The sequence below is a fragment of the Talpa occidentalis genome, unplaced genomic scaffold, assembly GCF_014898055.3.
Source record: "Talpa occidentalis isolate TD23 unplaced genomic scaffold, MPIMG_talOcc4v2.1 talOcc4.9, whole genome shotgun sequence".
In the NCBI taxonomy this organism is placed as follows: domain Eukaryota; kingdom Metazoa; phylum Chordata; class Mammalia; order Eulipotyphla; family Talpidae; genus Talpa; species Talpa occidentalis.
The window spans coordinates 89166575-89187942 of record NW_023605305.1 but is presented as its reverse complement, the minus strand read 5'-3'; the positions used below and the strand labels follow the sequence as shown (position 1 = coordinate 89187942).

Genomic DNA, 21368 nt, shown 5'->3' with positions numbered 1-21368 from the left:
GCAGCAGACCTCTCCTGTTGTACCCGCTGCTCCCCTCAGCAGTGTATTTCAGTCAGTCTGCCTGTTCTGTTTCCCGCTCTGTCTCTGGTGGATCCTCCACCCCGCGCATCTGGCCTGTACCCCAGTTCTTGTATAAATAAATTAATTAATTAAAAAAAAAAGAAATGGGCAGAAGAACTTAAAAGACGTTTCTCCAGAGAGGAAATGCAAATGGCCAACAGGCATATGAAAAAATGTTCAGAATCCCTATCCCTTATAATCAGGGAAATGCAAATCAAAACCACACTGAGATACCACCTTATACCAGTTAAGAATGGCACATATCAAAAAAACAAGCAACAACAAATGTTGGCGAGGATGCAGTGAAAAGGAACTCTCCTACATTGCTGGTGGGAGTACAAACTGGTCCAAACACTATGGAAAGTTGTCTGGAGGTTCCTCAGTCTACTAAAAATGGAGCTACCATATGATCCGGCAATTCCACTACTAGGAATCTACCCAAAGGACACAAAAACATTGATTCAAAAAAACACCTGTACACCTATGTTTATTGCAGCACTATTTACAATAGGTAACAACCCAAATGCCCCAAAATAGATGACTGGATCAAGAAGATGTGGTACATATATACCATGGAATATTACTCAGCATTCAAAAAAGATAAACTCATGCCATTCACAGCAACATGGATGGAGCTAGAAGGAATTATGCTCAGTGAAATAAGCCAGAAGGAAAAAGAAAAATATCAGATGGTTTCACTTATAACAGGAATATAGGGGAACCAAATAAGATATCAGTGTTAAAAAAACAATAACAGTACAAAACACAACAAAGCAAAAACAGACTATTATAAATCAGAGACATCCTGCAGGGGAGGAGGAGGGAGAGGGATCAGAGGGAGGGAGGGAGGAACACAAGGGACTGTGGTGATGGTGCACAGGTGCCTTGGGGAAGGAAATTCTATGAGAACTCGTCTGAGGGGGTGGAGGGAAGCAAATATTGTTTTTGAAAAATTTAAAAATAAAGATAAAAAAATAAAATATTAAAAAAATAATGCATGGTTTCACTGGTACGTGGAATATAGAGAAACCAAGCAAAACATCTGGAGAAAGACAAAATTGCAAGCTGAGTGGGGGGCAGGGAGGGGAGGGATTGGGGTCAAAATAAAGGGGGTTGCAATGGGGAATATAAAAATAAAATTTATAAAAAAAAAATTGCAAGCTGACCATAGATCTGACGCATACAGCAAGGGATGGGGAGGGTGAAGGGTCAAAACAGGAGATGAAAGAGCATAAGGGACTATGGTGATACATCATGGGAGCTCTGGTGGTAGAGAACTGTAGGGACTACACCTGAGGGGAGAAATCAAATACTGTCCAAAAACTAACAATGATGTAATAAATATTAAAAATAAGGCAAATACAATGGCATTGAGAACTCCCCTGATACTCTAATCTATTGCAAAGCCACACCCCCTCTTCGGCCCTACACACTTTATTTTATTTTCACCCAGTTTTTCTTTCACCATAAAACTTATGGCCCTGATTTTTTTTGTTATTTCCATATATATTTATTATATGTAAGAACATACCATTCATAACAGCAGGACCCATATTAATTGGTATATTCTGTAGGACTAACCAAGAGTTATATCTTACACATGCATAAAAGCAAGAGATGAGCATACAGATGTTCAGTCATGATTTAGGAGAGTGACTATTTTAAAAATGAGCAAGAAAATACTCCCAAATCACTACCAAAAGTTTAAAAATGAAGGAAATAATGATTCCCCCAAAGATCACAGTATCACTCAGTAGGGGTTATTTTTCTACTGAAAAATAATATCTAGGTTACTTATTCAAAAATATACTAATGCATTTATTTTCAGAATTACTAATAAAGATAAGCTTGAGGAAATGAAAGTTGTTACAGTAAAAGCAAAAAAGATTTGATGCTGGAAGCTTAAATTCCAAATCCTCTTTCAAGTTTCAAGAAAATTGGATACTAATTTCTTAATCTATCAAAGAATTTTTTTCCTATCATTTCTAATAGCCATTAATAAAAATCATTTCATTACCAATATTAGACTACCAGAAAAACAGCTGTTCCATTACAGTTTTGTGATTTTCTTTCAAGATTTATTCTGGAGAGAAATTTGTACCCCAGCGTGCAATGGTTTTAGAACAAGTCTGCAAATTACTTGGCAAGCCTTCCAATAGGAGGCAGAGTCTACGCTCCCTCCTTCCCTTTTATTTGGCTGTGCTTATAATTTGCTTGCAACTACAAGCATTCCCCTCCCCCATCTGAAAGCAAAACATTACATGACTTTGTAGGTCATTATTTTTAGGTCTGGGAATGTCATTATGACTAATTCCTCTGGAGAAATTGTTGAGCATTCTTAAATCCCAAAAATAACCTATTATGTCATAAGAATTAGGAATTATCTGTTGTTTATAGTAGGGAAAACCTGAATGGAAGTGACACTGTAGGATTTCTGAGAATGGCTCATAAAAATCAATGCAGATTCTGTCTTACTCATTCAAACACTGTGGAACTCAGAATTACTAAGGATCTAACTATTCAAGGATGCTATGCTATAAGGAAGCCTGACACACCTGAGGATACCATATGTAGACATACTATTCCAGAATCCAAGCTTGGTTCCAAGCTGACATCTTAAATGAAACTCCAAATTTGAAAATGAAGAACATTCCAAGTAATACTGATCACTCAACCTGAAATGTTAGGTTTCTCTTACTGAGTTCCTAGATATCACTAAAATAGAAAAAAAAAAAAAATATTTCTACTGTGACCTTCCTAAATTCTCAAAACAAAGAATAAGTGAATATAACAAGTTATTATTTTCAGTCACAATATTACTGGAATAATTGCTATGGTTATGCAGTAATTGTAGTCACTATGCAAAGATTATAAGAAAGTTCTATCAGCATGAACAAGAGATTCACACGAGCATGGAGTAACAAATACATAATCCCTCCAGAGAGATCTCTCTCAAAATATCCTTTGGTCAAATCACCAGAATTTACTGTTTAAGAGGACTCAGGTTAGTTTGGAAGAACTACTCTCTATTCACTAGAGAGAGTAGCGTAAGTCTCTATCAAGTGAAGAAATCTTTAGAAATTTTATTTGCTTAAGTTTGACTAAAATTAGATTTGTCTTTTCTACTTGTACTAAAATGGTATTTATGCATTGGTATCTCTGTCACATACTTAATGTTTCACTTCCAGGTATTTCTGCCTTTATAATATGGCTCATAAGTGTATGAAACTGCTATTTAAAACAAGCAAGCAAACAAACAAATGAAAACAAAAGAAGATAAATCTCTTTTCATCAGAACTATTTTCAATAGAGAATATTTTCTGACAATTCATATGACTAGCTAAATTACTTAGATCAAGTTCTCACTGCAAAAATATTTAAATTTGATTTAAAATATCACTATATTTCAGCTTATAGTAAAAATCAAAACTTACTTTTACTCAAAGAGGAATGCTGACAAATATAGTTAAATTTAGTGCAGATTCTTCATAGTTGCGAAGAATTAAAAAATTTTATGTTCAACTTAGTCAGTGTAGTAGTTATTTCAGATGACATTCTAAGTCCTCCAAAAAGTCAAAATACTGTTTTTCCTAAAAGAATTCAAAAACTACTAGATTTCCAGGATCTTTCTTATATTAACATGTCATTCCCAAATATTAATAAATATTAATTATAACAAAATATAACATCAAGATTCTCTTGTCTTGAATAAATTACATTTGGATTTTATCATATAAATTTGAAAACATGTCACCTTTATGAGTATAAACTCATTTATCAACCAGGTTATAAATTCTATAGAATATGTTTAAGGAAACATTGGCCATAGATCAGTATTGGTCGACAGATATACTACATGAACCACAACAAGAGATGCTACTGGATTTTAAATTTTCTAGTTGCCAAATCTACAAGCAGGAAACAGCTAAAATTCACTTAAATATTTGCATAATAAAGCTAAATATTGATAGTTCAAATATTATCAATTCAACCAGTAGTCAATAAAAAGCACTTTACTATTTTACTTATATTAAGTCTTCTAAACAGTATGTTTTTTCTGTATTCATAGCTCATCTCAATATGAGAAAGTCTTATTCAAGTATCCAGTAACCACGTGTGACCAGTATCAACTATTTGGATAGGGTGGCTATAAAAAACTTTTTATTTTTTATGCACTTTTTATCAGTCTTATTATTCTCCTTTATGGCAAGGCTCTAAGTCTTTCAAATACCTCAAATAAATAGTATATATATTTGATTTTGATTTTGTTATGAAACATAAAGATTTTTTTTTAAATAAATCTTTATTTCTTCCTATTAGCTTTAATTCCAAGTATCTATAACACTACGTAAACTCAATATGCGCATTTAATCAAAGTATACCAAAACTAGAAAATGAAGACTAAATGTAATAAATTCAGTGAATGGCTTTTTTAGCCTAATTATGTGCTGTGCAGAGAAATCTACTCTGCTCACCTTCTCTTATAGCCCCAACCTCCATCCCATCAGTCACTCCATTGTATAATCCTACTTATTCTTTTTCCTCATTCATATAACTATTTTAAAATGTATATTTATTCAAATCAGTTTATCAGTTTATTGTGTTTATTGCCAATTTCTGCTACTATAATATATAGAGAGAGCACATCGGAGGTGCTCAAGTATTTGTTTATTGGTTTAACTATTATCTGCACTGTGTTTTAAAAGTATGGTTAGGGCCTCCCTGGTGGCGCAGCGGTTGAGCGCTGGGTTGCGAAGCTGCTCGCAGCCTCTGCAGCGCCGGTTCGATCCCCACCTGCTCCCCGGCCACCGGAGGAGGGTCCCACATGGCGCGCAGACCTCTCCTGCCACCCACTGCTCCCCTCAGCAGTGTGCCTCAGTCCTTCTGCCTGCTCTGCTCCCCGCTTAGGCTCTGGTGAATTCTCTCACCCTCCCGCGCTTCTGACTGTACCCATTGCATGTATAAACAAAAACAAACAAACAAATAAATAAATAAATAAAACATGCCTCTATTAAAAAAAAATTAAAAAAATATTTAAAAAATATTAAAAGTATGGTCAATCTTTCATATAATTTACACTACACAAATTGGCTGAACATATTGTTTAGAAAGCTTCACTGGAGAGGCTTTGGCCTCTTAGGCTCTGTCAAGGGAGCAATTTAAGTTTTACAGGGTTCACACTGTAGAATCTCTACCACCTTTAAAAATAAGAAATCTAGAGATGGAAAACTCACGTTTGTTATTAAAGAATAAAGTAAAAGCTTGTCATTTCTCCCAAAATATTATCCATAGTGTGACTAATACAATGCTATAAATCCAACAAACAAACATGTTTCTTTCTTGTTATTGAAAAAGCCTCTCAAATTTAATTAAAGTCAATAAAGAAATTAAAAGCTTAATGAAAGCAAGAATCCTCTGAGTGTGTTCATGCTGTTATCAGCCTGTGATGTTGTAAAAGATAGGATTATGATTCTATTGCCAAACAACCCAAAGAAGAGAAAGGATAAAGAAGAGAGTTGTGAAAAACCTCCTAGTGAGAGAAATCCCAGAGTGAAAAACTGTTGCGCTTTTATCAAGTCACTGGAGAAACAGAACACAAAAGCAATGGCTTCTGTGTACAGCCACCTATTGTTTAAAACAAAGATAGCAAAAATAAGTTCAGATTGACCTAATCAACATTCCTATTCCACATTAGGCAGTGTTGGAAGAGGTGGCCACCATCCCTTCTCAAGTAAACTCTAAATGATTAGAATTAGCATGGATAGAATATATTTTTTTATAATATACCAATTTCATTCTTTCACTTTAAAAACAAATGTTATCTGAACTTGAAATTCACTGCAAACGTCTAACCTTTTGCAAGGAAATGAAGAACAGGTGTCAAAAGTTTCTGCAACAGTGATTAAGAGATAGAAGTGAGGGTGTAATAATGAACTTTCCTTGCTTCCCTACCACCTACAGGGGAAGTGGGTTCCCCCCACACACAAAAAAAACACAGGTTCTCACTATTGTCTACCTTCCAAGAAACCACCACCCTATACTCTTTACTCTTAATTTATTTCAGTCATCATTAGAAGTCACTGACTTCTTATTTCCCACATTTTCACTCCTTTAGGCACTGCACAGCTCTGGCAGAACACATCTTTACAAAAGGGGGAGGATCTCTGAATAAGCACCATTTTCCCTGCACCCACATACAAGTCTTGGATTACGTGCCCCAAGATGTTATGACTGGGACTTCTTGGGTAGAAGACAGCTGGGGAGGAGCAAAAGGAGGTGGAATGAAGGAAGAGGGTAGCAACACATATGAGAGACACCTGGGAGAAGACATGTGGGAAAGAGATAGGTAGAGAAAGTTTAAAGAGATACTTGGGAGAGACATATGGGTGCAAGATAGATGAGGAGGCTGCTCCAGGTCCTTGGCAGAGACAATGGCAGTTCTTATCTTACACGGTATATTTTGAATTTGCTCACTTTGATTTTTTTCACCACTAGATCAAAGTCTTTGCAAAGAAATTTGTCAACAAATATGTCTTAAACACAAATAAATCAATAGTTTGATCTTTCCTGTTTCTAAATGGTGAAAAAACAGCAACTAAATCACAATTCTTCAATTGTGTCTGAATTTCAAAATCTGGTAAAGAAAAATTTACCCGTTTTCTACTATAACTAGGGAATAGACACTAAGGTCTATTCCCAGTTTATCTTAGTAGGATATAGATAAGACAGAATTTTAGTGACTCTTATAAAACAAGTACTCGGCAAACAGAGTCTTTCTTTCAATCTCCTAGTTTTAACCTTCAGTAGTATTAAGCCTTTATGATAGATCAATATTTCACAGCTTGTAGTCTTATATATACACATACAGACATATTTTCACACATGGACACATATACACACATACACAAATGCATGCACACACATCAGTACACACATATATTTAATTATACTTGATGACTCAGAACGGTCTCCTTCCTATACGTTTATTTGGCAGAACATTTGTTTTCTTATATTTCAAGGTCAGATAAACAGAGGAAACCTGCCAGAATAGCAAATATACCTCATAAGAAAAATATAGATTATTAATAAATGCTATAAAACACACCCTGACACTGACTCATCATGCCCATGATTTTGAAAAGTGTCCTTAGTTCTTAAGTGAAATACTACAACTCCAATTTTTCAGATGTTGAACTATGATGTAAACCTGACACTCACTTCAATACATGGGAGCAAAGTAAACCGAAGGTTAATGTAAAAACTCAAAGGACAAGAACATGATAAGGGAACTGTATTTTTTAGATAAACAACAGAATTAATTTGCTCTAAATCTTCTTGTCCTGACTTAGATTATAATCCTTATGCTACAAGGGCTCCATGTGATTTATAACTTTTAAAATCATGTTTTTGTTTTCTTAGACTTCAAAATATATAAGACTTATCCCAGAGAAAGAAAAACCTGTACTGACACAAAAACCTGCACAAAATTATTCTTAGCAATTTCATTCACAATTACCAAAGACTAAACACAGCCAAGATGTCCTTAGTGGGCACATGGTAAACTAACTATGGCACAAGCGCACAAGCAATACTATTCAACAATAAGGACAAATGAACAGTTGATACACACAACTCGTATGGATCCTCAGGGAAATATGCTGAGAGAAATAAGCCTATACTTTCAAGGTACCTATTGCATGATTCCCCTTACATAGCATTCTTGAAATGGTGATAATTTAGAAATGCAGAACAGATTAGTGGTTACTAGAATTCAGAGTGTGAACAGGACAGTGGCAATGGCTGTAAAAGGTCAGCGGGAGTAATTCTTCTAATAGAAATATTCTGTATTTTAAGTGGCTTACTGTTAATAATATTATTCTGATTTTCTCATATAATTTTGCAAGTTGTTATTTTGGGGGAACCTCGTAAAAGCTGTGTAGGTTTTCTCTGCATTAGCTTTTATAAATGCATACAAATCTATAGTTACCATAAAATAAAAAAGTTTAATTAAAAATGTGACAATTATCAAGATAAAAGTGATTTCTAATTAGAATATAAAACCCTGGAAAGTAACTGACTTTTTAGAATGGAAATGTGCATGTTTCTTTAACTTTGTCCTGTCAGACCAATGTCTCTGACCATATATTTAAGACAAATGTTGATTTAAAATCATTAATAAGTACCTAAATAATTAAGACCATTTCATTTCCTAAATTTCAGTCCTGCTGCAAGAGATGTATCAAAAGCCCAACATAGCTGGAAGTATGGAATCAGTTATTCATCATCATATTCAGATAGTCCAGGATCAGTGGGAGCTTTCAGTGGGGAAATTTTGTATGTAAATGTTGTTTCTGGTCATTGCTTGAGGTTCAGGTTCATTTTTCCTCAGTATCATTTTGAATTTCAGGATAACTGCTTCAAAAAAAGGAAAGTGTTTTGGTATTTGAAACTGTCAAACAAGAGCTCAAATTCCAGTGCCTTCTTAATAGCAATGGCATATAGAAAAATACTTTCCTTGCTCTGAGACACATCTTTAGCTACAAAATAGGCTGATTCTTACCTCTCAGGTTTACCATGAGGATAAAGAGAAATGCTGTCAACTGATGCTATTTAGCACAGTGGCCAATCCATAAAAGGTGATCATTTTATTTATTATTTGTGCATCCAATCCACAAATATCTACTGTGGGCCAGAAATTTGTCAATAAGCAAGCATTCTGGTTTCCTTAGAACATATCTTCCAGTGGAAAAGATTGGTAATGAAAAAAAATAAGTAAATAAAGGGTTGTGATAAGAGTTGTGAAAAATTAAACAGGTTAGTGGGGAGAAAAGCATTTCTGTAGAGTAGGAACAATCTACTATTTCTTGGCCCTTCATACACTGGACATTCTAATTAAAAACATGTCATGTGATAGATATATTATGATCACTTATAAAATTCTTTTGATTAAATCTCTTTACCTTAAGAAGATCTTCATAAGATCAGGCCCCAAAAGCTGATTTCCCTGGTGCAGCAAAAAAGAATAAACAATGAAAATTAGACACAATGAGTTTTATATCATATGATAACTAGTATTCATTTTCCAATTTAGGTTTCTCTTTTTTCTTGAACTTAACCATACTTATTCAAATAAGGCTAGTCCTATGTTTACTGTCACAATTTGAGGTAAAGATACTTTTATATTGATTGTTAAGATTTTTGGTCTATTACCAAGTTGCACTAACCATACAGGTGAAAATCTTCAAAGATTTTCCACTTCTAATACTAATCATTTGACTTTTACTGGATGTTTTCTCACATTCAACATTGTATAATTTGTTTAAGTTGAACTGTATCACATCTAAAATTCTAATTCTGTTTAAAACAAAGCCAAAGTAGAAAAAAAGTTTTACACATGTTAATTTTAAGGTTGTGCACACACAAGGTATCAAGTTGTATTTCATGCAACCCCCATATTTACACTGGAATTTGAAGTTATTGAGTAATTTTCAACTATTTCATTTCAAGAGAAGAACTTATTTTCCCCGAATACTGGAATCTTAAATAAAATAGAAGAAAGAAAACCCCACTTTGTCTGAGTGCTTTAAATATTTTTAAAAGAAATATTTTGCCCATAGAAAGTGTTCATTTCTGTGCCATTATTTTTTCCACTCTTTATCATGTTTTTTTTTTTTTCCTACTACCATACTTTTCATTTAAGTTTGGACTATCAACTTAGAATTGAGCAAAAGCAATAGATTTCCAAAATCAGAAGGCTGCTGTGAATCACTTTCAATAAGAGAAGAAAAACAAATGAATTACAGTCAGCATTAGGCTCTGGAATTGAAATTACAAGCACTCTGAGGAGTAATTATAGTATGTGGTCCAAGGATCCTGCTGCTTAGGTCCATTAACATTGCAGACCCTGCTGAATTATGAAAATGTTCCTAAGAGCTAACATTTTTACAAAAAAGATGCTGAAACCAAATCCCCGATATACTCCCTTGACAAATAAAAGGTTATATAAAACTCAATATTTATATTGTAGTCTCAAGAAAACTTTAAGACATACAGATATATTTCACATGTTAAAAGTAGTAGAAAGTCTGTATTAAAATGAATGCGCAGAGCGACAGAAAACTCCATTAAATAGATCTGATTTTAAATTCCATCACCCACAGATAATGACTCTGATACTCCCAAAGTAATAAAGGCCAGAGTTCTCTCTATGCAGCTCAAGAATGCAGACTAGGGACAGGTGAAAGTTACATATAGAAAGGCTGATTTCACATTAATATAGGGGGGGAAAATGCATTATGAGACAGTGCTCCCAGTGACTAAAAGCATTTAAAATGGTCAGATGGCTTTCTAATAGAACATTCTAGAAAAGGTTTCTAACTAAAGATTGCCTACAATTCTTTCTCAGAATTGGAACTGTTTAATTCTGTGCTTCAATAACCTCTGTAGTGACCCGTCAAGAAAATCTGAGATGCAAACAAATATGTTCTAGTATTCCAGAAATATCAAGACTCTTATTAAGCATCGTTTTAAGAACATGCCATGTTACTCATAAATGTATCATATCACTTACTAGTAGCCCCTCACATCTGGAGTTTTCTAGATGTCAAGCACTCCACTCCTTTTCGATCTGTCCCAGTAATTCCTCAGTATCCCATAGACCCTAGTTATTTCTTTCCCTGGGCATCCTTTTTTGTTCTGCCCCACCTCCACTGGAAGTGCATTGGGATTCTCTGCGTTGCCCTAGCATAAGCGCCCACCCTTTACAGCACTGGTTTTCATATTGCTTTGCGCCTATTTCCGTTACTAGACCATAGACTCTCATAAGCAATAGTTGTGATTGCAATTAAAATTATCCCAAAAAATCAGTCCCATGAAACAAGTTACAGAATGTTGACAGGATACTTTAAATAGGTTAGTTTTGAGATAAAGTTGGAAAATGCTGGATTATTCTAGGGTTAAACAAATTTATTAACTGAAGGACATCACAGAACCATAAAAGTGACTGACATTCTATGAATTAGGGGGGGATTTCTCAACATTATTTCACCCGAGACTCATTTTTTTTTTTTTTCCAGACAGCATCTTACAAGATTTGAGTTCCTTCTCATTTATTTTAGAGAACAATCACCAATTCCCTGGATAGTATCTGGCACAGAGTAGGCATGTAAGAAAATCTAATTATACCAGTTACTAAAGTATAAACTGACTGGCTTTCTGGTTTCTTGATAAATGCCACCTTACCTTTCCCAAATAACTGTTTTAAATTAAAGGGATTTTGATACCATCTTCATCTTTATTCTGATTGCAAGAGCCTTCCTTTCTCATATATTTTGTCTTGAAGTTCTGTAATAGTTCAGAGCTGGAGTGATTTTATTTACAGTGAGGCACTATATTTCATTATCCAATCAACATTATTTAAAAACATTCCTTTCTCATTTAACTTATAACTGAGTGCCTCAAATTTACTACACTCGTTGGAGCACTTCCTTTTTAATCTAAGAAAAGTTTTACACTTTCTTTTATATTACCTTCATAGGCATTCTTTTTGGGTTTCTCAGAGATAGTATTTGTTCCCTTATTACAAGTGGAATATGGTTTCCAGATTCCCAACTTGAGAGCAACCATGTTATAAAACGTTAGTTTGTTGGGGGCCTCCCCGATGGCGCAGAGATTGAGCGCTGGGTTACGAAGCTGCCCTCAGCCTCTGCAGCGCCGGTTTGATCCCCGGCTGCTCCCCGGCCACCAGAGGAGAGTCCCACATGGCGCGCAGACCTCTCCTGCCGTCTGCTGCTCCCCTCAGCAGTGTACTTCGGTCCTTCTGCCTGTTCTGCTCCCCGCTCTGGCTCTGGTGAATTCTCTCACCCTCCCGTGCTTCTGACTGTACCCAGTGCATGTATAAACAAAACAAACAAACAAACAAATAAATAAATAAACATGCCTCTATTTTTAGGAAAAAAAAATGTTAGTTTGTTGATTCTAATATATTCTTCCAAAACATACTTTCGGTCAATGAAAGAGAGAATCTTAATATTCTGGAAAGATATCATGACTTCAGTCCTGTGTTGTCTATTCTACTTATACTGAGGACGAAATTTCATTCTTCCTTTCACCTCTTCACATATTATTTGAGATAAAGTTCAGCCTCAATGACTTCAGCTGTTTTTCCTCCCACCTGCTCTCAGACAAACCATTTAAGACTTAGTGTGTTATCACATCCAGTCTCCTAACTTTCTGTGTCATTCACTGATATTCCTTGTCTATTTTTCTTCATTCACAAACTAGTCACAATAATTGGTAGAGCAATTTTTTTACTTCAGTTTCTCTAGAGCACTTTTTTAATGACTTACACACATGAAAACTCTTGATTAACCTGAAAATGTTGATATACATTTGTATTGCGATTTCCATATCTATGGCCCTTATGAGCCTCTTTTTACCTTGAGACTTAGATGGCAAAGGTAAAGGGCACTTGACTAGATACAGTCAGATGGCATTAGCTTGTTTCCTGGCCTTTCAAGCTTTTCTCTTCACTGTGGAGATGGGTGATATGCAGAAAACCCAAAAATGACACTTGTAGAGTTTCTCATTTGCTTTCATGATTGGTTATATAAATGAGAGGTGCCAGTAGGAATCTAATAGAATTAAGACAAAAATCATTTTACTTTTATTTCCCAAACTAGCAGAAAGGCAACTACTAAGGCGTATAGTCTTCCAAGGTTTTCAGGTACAAGACAGGCAATGCTACAACTTAGCTATGAGTGCCCTCCGGACAGATGAAGCTCCCTCTTTTGAGGTAACACCCACTCTTCCCATTTACTGCCCAGCTATCACTTTTGCAAATGTTTCTCTGCATTGAAAACCTCTTTTTAAGGATAAGCAAGTGGCTAGTGAATATATAAAAAACTGTGAGGGAAATACAAATTATAATTACTATGAAATACTACTAAGTAATCACCCAAGGGCCTCCCTAGTGGCGCGAGGGGTTAAGCACAGCACTATGAAGCTATCCACAGCCTCTGCAGCACAAGTTGGATCCTCTGCCAGGGAGCTACCCACATGGCGCAGCAGACCTCTCCTGTCTTGCCCACTGCTCCCCTCAGCAGTGTATTTCAGTAGATCTGCCTGTTCTGCTCTCCACTCTGTCTCTGGTGAATCCTCTCACCACCCACACCCGTGGCCTGTACCCTAGCTCTTGTACGCAGAAATAAATCTTTAAATAAATAAATAAATAATCACCCAAGTGGCTAAAAAAAAAGGAAGACATAATAACCAAGTGTTGAAGAAGATGGAGACAGCCAGAATTCTGAAACACAGCTCATGGGAGTGTAATTTGAAACAATCTCTTTGGGAACCTTTTAGAAAGTTCCTTCTGAAGATGAACATACACAATCTCTATGAACTGAAAATTCCTTTCCTAAGCACGTATTCATCATAAATGTGCACAGATGCTTACCAAAAAACATTTAATAGAATAGTACATAACATACTTTTTGCAATAGCTAAAGTTGGATATTACTCAAATCACCCTCAATAGTAGAAGGATAAATCAAGGTGTGTCTCATAATAAGATACTATACAGCAATGATAATGACTGTCTACAACTACACGCAACAACAGAAATGAATTGAATAAATAAATGTTGAGCTATAAAGTCAAACACAAAAGTAGACAAATTGCATTATACCTTTTATATAAAATTTAAGATGTTTTCTATCTATAAGAAGTTACAGTAACATAATGGAGAGTGCTGCCAGGGCATTGGGAATGGTGTATTTCTTTTTCTGATTAGTAGTGACATAGGGCTATTCAATTGGCAACATTCATTGAGATGAACTTTAAAATATGTACCCTTTTCTGTGTAATTCAGAACAAAGATCTTTTATAAGTTCTTGATCTACCTCAGACCTAGATAAACTCATGACTTTGTCACAGTGCACAGTTGAGGTAATTTTACTTGGAGAAATTGAAAGTATTCTAAATAATTATTTTAGTCATTGAAACAAACAAGTATTAATAAAGTTTCTCCAGAACATATAACCATTTTTTTTCTAACTTAACTCTGAAAAATCTTACCTGACTTAAATGCATAGAGATATAGCTTTACTTGTTTTCCAAGTGAATCCATGGAATTCTTATGTGCTATTTCAAAGTGACTTTAACCATTAATTACTGTTGTGAAATAACTTCAAATTCCAGAACATGTGTTAAAAATTCCCATCAAAATCATACAAAGCATTCCAAATCAATGGAAAATAATTCTGGTTTAAAACAGATACCAGTGACATTTTCTCATATATTGTAAATGCCCCACTATCTCTCCTAGGTCATATTTAAAGACTTTCACCCATTATCAATGTTTTCATGAAGACTCTGGAGTCCTTCATAAGGGAAAAAAAAAAAAAAAAAAACAACTCTACTTCCAGAACCAGAAAAGGAGTCTTTAAATGAAGTAATATTGAAGGGAGATAATTTGCTTTATTCATCTTTCATTATTAAATAAAATCCAGGACTCAGACTATTTAATAGGATCTTTTTTAAACATACAGAGGCATATTGCCTAAGTGCAATTACAGCTACTACCATATATTTTTATGGAGCACCTCATTCACAGGGACACAAATCTAGAAACAACACAATAAACTTCACAAGGCAATTATACCAGGCAATGACCCAACTAGTCAACTGCTTAGCTATTTTAGCAAGTGCATCAACAGCATAGGAACCATTATCAACTTACATCATCAAACAAAAAAAGGAGATCTAATATAACTGTAGGTTGTACTGATCATTGGAGATTAAGAAGAAAAAAATCAAAGATAAACATAAGTTAAAAATAACAGAGTAAAGCTTTATACTGAATTTACATTTTCAAGCCAAAAAAAAGTGATTAAATTCCTCAATTTACCATACAGAAAAAGAGCTACAAACCCTGTGTATATTAAGTTCTTAAAATTGTATATTTACTTTGTTTAAGTAACCACTTTAATAAGAATATATTGGATGGAATACACACACACACATACACACATACTCTGAGCCTTATATAATTTGAAACTATGTCTACTGCCTTTGCCCATAAAAGGTATTTTGTTTTGGCAAGAAATTTTGGTACACCATTTCTCTAATTTTCATGAAATTTGCTGTAATCAGAAAGAATTCTGCTGAACTCCTTTTGCACTTTAAAGTATTCTATATTATTCCTAGAATATTGAGAGATCCCCTTCCCCTTTCTGCATAATTAATCCCAATGAGTCAATATAGTGATTTCCCCTTAATTTCATTTGCAATACAGCATGCATTCTTCCTGAATTTTGTTTTCTGTTTACATACATTTTGAATAAATCATTCTCTAAGTCATATAAAACACTTGTAATAAGCAACATGTTCTTTGTAGGTTTATTTAGAACTCTGTCAATTATCCTGTTAATATACTACTTTCAAAACTTAATAATTAAACATATTACAGCAACTTTTATTCCTCTAGTCCTTATTTAAATGTACAGTTTCTGCAATATCCTAAATGATTTTATTGTTTGAAGTACATTTCTAAATCATCATCTACCACAGGCCTTCTCAACTTTGGCAATATCAACATTTGAAGTGGATATTTCTTTGTTGTGGGAGCTTCCCTGTACAGTTTAAGATACTGAGCAGTATCCCTACACTCTCCCCACTCGACACCATTAGCCACCTCCCAACCTCCTGACACAACCAAAACTGTCTCCAGACATTGCCAATTATCCCCAAGGAAGCAAAACCACTTCCAAAAACTTCAGATCTACATAACTGCTAGAGTTATCTTCCTAAAATACTCAGATTATTCTGCTGTTATCTTCCTAAAATACTCAGATTATTCTGCTGATAAAACAATTTCTGGTAATGGTTATCCCTCTTCACGTTTTAGATAAGCATATTATTTTGAACTTTTACAATGAGGCTTGGCACTCATCTATAAATTTAAATCATGACATCAAGCACTTTTCCTTCCACTAGAAAGAGCAATTTGTATCTCAAACAAAGCATGCCACTCTTTTATGTTGCTGTGTTTTGCTTATGTTGATCCCTCTTCAAGGAGTGCCTGTTCCTCCACTTGTACTTCAAAAACTACAATAAGCCCATTAAAACAAGTTAACATAGTACCTCTGAAATTATTTCACAGACACATAGCATTAAATATTGTACACATGAAATATTTCCTTCATCATTTATATCTACTTTAGTATTTCAATCCACAATAATTTTTTGTTCATTTAGAGACTACATAATGAAAGTGACATTATCCTATCAATTGTTAACCAGAAAAACAGAATCCATTACCCTATAAAGACGGATTCATTTCCATCTGACTTTATCATATTATTTTTGCTCAGAGAAAAGCTCATCTGATGCATGTCCTCCCCCTCATAGAGCCTCCAGGCATAGTTTTTCAATTTGGCATTTCTGCTCCCAGAAGAGTTCAGTTTCATCTGCACACTTACGATTTCACTGGGCTCCATTTCTTTCAACTCACTTATGAGCCCTTTTCACAGTACCAGTCTTTAGTAAATGCCGGTAAATAAAATTCTGTAAAAAGCAAGAAGCACTTTACCTAAAATATATATAAATAAAATGTAACTGAGGTCACAAGTTTGCATATTTGTTTTGAACAGCCACCAAATATTTGGGCTTAATACTGCCCAACAGAACTTTCTACAATGTGGAAATGTCCTGTATTTGTGCTGCACAGTAGAACAGCCATTGGGGGCTATGAATATTTCAAATGCAGCTAGTGTTATAGATGGACCAAATTTTTAAATGTATTTCCTTTTAATTTATATTTACATTTTAATTCAAATAGTCGTACACAGCCAAAGGGTACAAATCTAGACTATCACCAAACTTCTTTCTCTGTTTTCATAGAAAGGTTTCTTGCGACATCTATTAATTACATCTCATCATGTAGGTGAGAGTTCCAAGAGATATTCAATTTTATAATGTGTGATACCATCTCTTACCCTGTATGAGCACCTCCGGTTAGAGATACAAATAAATAATATAGTCTGAGCAATAGTACATATAATACAATTGAAAACTATCTCAAAAAAACAAAATTTTCTCAGTTATTTAGGAGCCATTGAGAAAGCAAGAAAAACAAAATCTGATTAAACTCTTTACTGATACATTTTAAGGATTTCTTCTAGAAATGCTAGAGAGAAAAGAATAGTGCTGAACAAGGTTTTTCAAAACAGAATGTTTTTGTAAATAATAAAAAGAAGGGCCTCCCTGGTGGCGCAGAGGTTGAGTGCTGGGCTGCGAGGCTGTCTACAGCCTCTGCAGCACCACTTCGATACCTGACCACCCGTGAGGGTCCCACATGGCACAGGGACCTCTCCTGCCACGCCCACTGCTCCTCTCAGCAGTGTACTTCGTCAGTCTGTCTGATCTGCAACCCGCTCTGGCTCTGGTGAATTCTCTCACCCTCCCACGCTTCTGACTGTATCCAGTGCTTGTATAAATAAATAATATAAATCTTAAAAAAAAAAATAATGAGAGGAAAATGAAACCCATTGCATATAGTTACATGAGAGAAATCAGTAAGAAAAATGGTGAGGAGGGTCACAGAGCCAGAGGTAACTGATGACCACAAAAGCTGTGATTAGACAACCTTTCCAGTTTCTAAATAGGGGAGTAAAATTACTCAGATCGAATTTGAGGTAGTTCCTATAGTTTTGTTTGACGTAAGTAGAATGAATTGATGATTACAAAGGAATGTTTCAACATTGCAGTCAAAAGAAAGGGAAAAAGGATGAAACAGAAAAAAATAACAATTGAAAAAAGCTGAGTACTTTTTATAAATCAATTATTTCCCACAGCATATTTACTCATTTTAAGAACACAAACCTGCTAACTGCACCATGATGTACTCTAATTTATCTCTCTTCCACAGTACAATTTCTCTAGCTGTAATTTAAAATTTAATTATGTTCTTAATTACCCATTTCTGTTCAAGGAGTGATATGCCCCTAGAGTAGCAGAATACAATTATTCATTCACCAAGATCACATTGAGCATATTGCATGAACTACCAATGCGCCTTGGACAGAGAGGTAACTTCCAGCTGGGTGATCATAAAGTCTTCAGAGTAGAGGTGAGAAGTAAATTGACCTTGCGGATAGAAAGGAAAAAAAGGCAAAATGGCATTTGTGTGTCCCATCAGTGTTATCCTGGGAAACTATCCAACAGATCTACTCAACAATTATTTATTATTTAATTTTCTAGGAGGGTGGAACTTTGTTCAATATCCTATTAAATATTTTTAGGAACTACCCTCTGAAGCTGCATGTTCAATTGCAGGTTTTTATCCTGTAGGACAGTTACCAGTTTCACCTAGCAATCACATTCCAATATTTTTCTTTTCTATATTTATTTGGTTCCATCGATGCTCTTTGGAATAGCTTCATCATTTTATTGGCTACCTCACTAATAGTTAACTAAAACTCTGGCACATATTTTTTTGATATTTATAGGAGGATCATGCATAGAAATTTATAGCAATTACACTTTGATAAAGTGTGAAAAAAGAGAATAAAAAGCACTCCAAGGGAGAGAGAACTGAGAGCTAAAATGAAAACCCGGTATCTACAAGAAAGAGCAAAGAAAAGTTTGTTTCTGTTTTTGTTTTTTTTGTTTTCACTAAAATCACTCAGTTTTTGCTCAGGAAACAAACCAAGTATACTTTGCAGCGATGAGATTGGATGTTCTAGAGTTAGATGAAGCAAACAATTCATAATCATAAGGTGACAAGAAAATATGTATAAGTAGCTTATACATATTAAAAAATAGGCAAATCTAATTTATGCTGGTAAAGAAAGTGGGTACTCTTGCAGAGCAAGGGGGCAGTGGCTGAAGGGGAACACAAAAGGATGTTCTGGGTGCTAGTAGTTCTGTAATTGCACAAAATTGCATAGTTTATGAAAATTCATCAAGCTTATGATATTGCACATGTATGACTGTCAATTATACTGTAATAAAAATGACCATATAAATCATAAATATTTGAAAATGTTAATAATAAAAGAAACAACTTTGCTTGATTTTTTTTTAATTTTGAATTTGATAAATCTCCTCTGCATCATATTTACTTGTTTCTGTCACTATACATATGACATCTACATAACCTATAATTTCTTTCCCAAAAATATTATCAGCATTATCCCACTACTGAACATTGTCTTTTAGTAAATATCATCTTCCCCTCATGAGCCACACACAAAATGTGTGCCCTTAGAATTATACTCTTAATTTCTTTAAAATGTCATAAATGAAACCTAAAGATATATAACTAGAAATGTGAATGCAGAATTTTCTAGCTTTGTATGATCTTCAACCAATATTTTACAGCAATCTTGTCACATCTGATATGACAGCAGTATTTTTAGAAACAAGAATTTATCAGTTATTTCAAAAGTATATAACTTACTTTTTATAGGAAAAAAGTTATTTTCAACTCAATTTGTAGTGATTCTCAACAATATCAGGTGGTTATTATGCAATTAATTGGCTATTTTTTTTTTAAGATTTATTTACTTATGCATACAAGAACTGGGGTACAAGCCAGAAGTGCAGGGGGTGAAAGGATTCACCAGAGACAAAGTTGGGAACAGAACAGGCAGATGTACTGAAATACACTGCTGAGGGGAGCAGTGGGTGAGTCAGCAGAGGTCTGTTGTGCCATGTGGATAGCTCCCTGGCTGGGCAGGGATCAAACTTGTGCTGCAGAGACTGTGGATAGCTTCACAGTGCTATGCTTAACCCCCTGCACTACCAGGGAGGCCCTACTTTGTGCTAGAAAAGGAAGTGGCTATCCTTGCAGAGTGAGGGGGCAGTGGCTGAAAGGGAACACTAGGAGATGTTCTGGGTGCTGGTAGTTCTGGTATCCCCAGTTTTGTGTACAACATTCTTGCTGATCATATTGCTCAACTGGTTGATGAGATCGAAGTACAAGCCTATTAGCTATGTGTTAGAAATAAGTGATGACTATCAGGCATATATTTTAGAGAGGCAAATAGAGACCACGGTGGAATCAAGGTTGTTAAGTAGAGAAGAGTAAGTAGAAATAGGTCAAGGATATTTCTGCCATGATACAGTTTTGGTGATAAGGGCGTAATGAGCAGAATTTGAAAGGAGATTCAGAGTTGTATCATGACTAGATCATGGAGGGTTCTAAATTATAGCCTACTGAGTTTCTGTGCTATTTTTATTGCATAAAGGAACCAGGGAAGATTTCTGAGCATGTAAGTGATAAAATAAAAGTTTTACTTCAAATTATCTCATCTAGAAGCATTGCACAAGTTGGAAATTATAAAAAGTTTCCACCCTATCCCTTGCTGTTGAGAATGGTAGATAGGACGGCTGAACTATACTTCAATCAATGAGCCATTAGTGAAAGTGGTGAAATTTGGGAACCAAATTCATCTATAGTGATACATTATACAATATAAGCAGGGGGGAAAATATTTTATCTAACTCACCAAAGAGTTTTTCTATGAATGAAAATACTAATAAATAAGTCCCAATGAATTTTGTCAATAATAAAGGTCAAATGCCATTCAATTACATATTTATATTAGACAAAAAATGCAGAAGCATGCATTACACATTCTTTAAATACTGTGGTTTTCTCCAACTGCAAAAAAAAAAAAATGAGTTGCTCTGTGATGTCTATTTATTCAAAAAATTTTCCCCAACATGGTATTGTCATTTTACAATTCCCTTTGTAATGAATTGTTTTACTCAAGCATAATGTATTATTTTCTATTATCTATTAATGTTGAAGGATTAATATTATTTTAGTAAGTGATAAATAATATGGGGAAAGTGGAAAAATAAATACTGGCTTGAATCATCATACTGATTTCAAGTATGCTCCAAAAACAATGAGGCAACTAAAATCAGGAAGAATTAAAATGGTTGAATGTGTGGCATCAGTACCCATCAACTAAAATGAAACACACAAGTTGATGATATAAGCTTAAGGAGCAATCTGCCAGTGTCAAAGAATAGAAGGTGCTGTTTTACATCTTCTAAGGTTGTCAAGAGCAAAAGGATAAGGAAAATGCTTCACACAGGTTGGGCTTGTATAGAGGTGCTCCATAAATTGAGCTTATATATGGTTATCTTTCATTGCCAATGTTTGCATGGCCCACCTATTAGGATTTTTAGTGTTATGGTTGTTCTGTGATTTTTTTTTTCAGCAAACCTAATGTGACATTTCCAAAGGAATTAATCTCAGTTCACTAAGAAAAGGAGTGCTGATTTACATTAAAACT

The 21368-nt window shown here is 34.7% G+C and overlaps 1 protein-coding gene across 1 annotated transcript in view; it reads right to left on the bottom strand.

Annotated features, from left to right (window-relative positions):
* TENM2 (teneurin transmembrane protein 2) overlaps positions 1–21368 on the bottom strand; it is a 3493894-nt gene that overhangs the window by 3174083 nt on the left and 298443 nt on the right. Inside the window, exon 3 of the mRNA XM_054691588.1 lies at positions 9021–9064. The gene's annotated coding sequence lies outside the window, so the exon portion shown is untranslated. The remainder of the gene's footprint in view (positions 1–9020; positions 9065–21368) is intronic.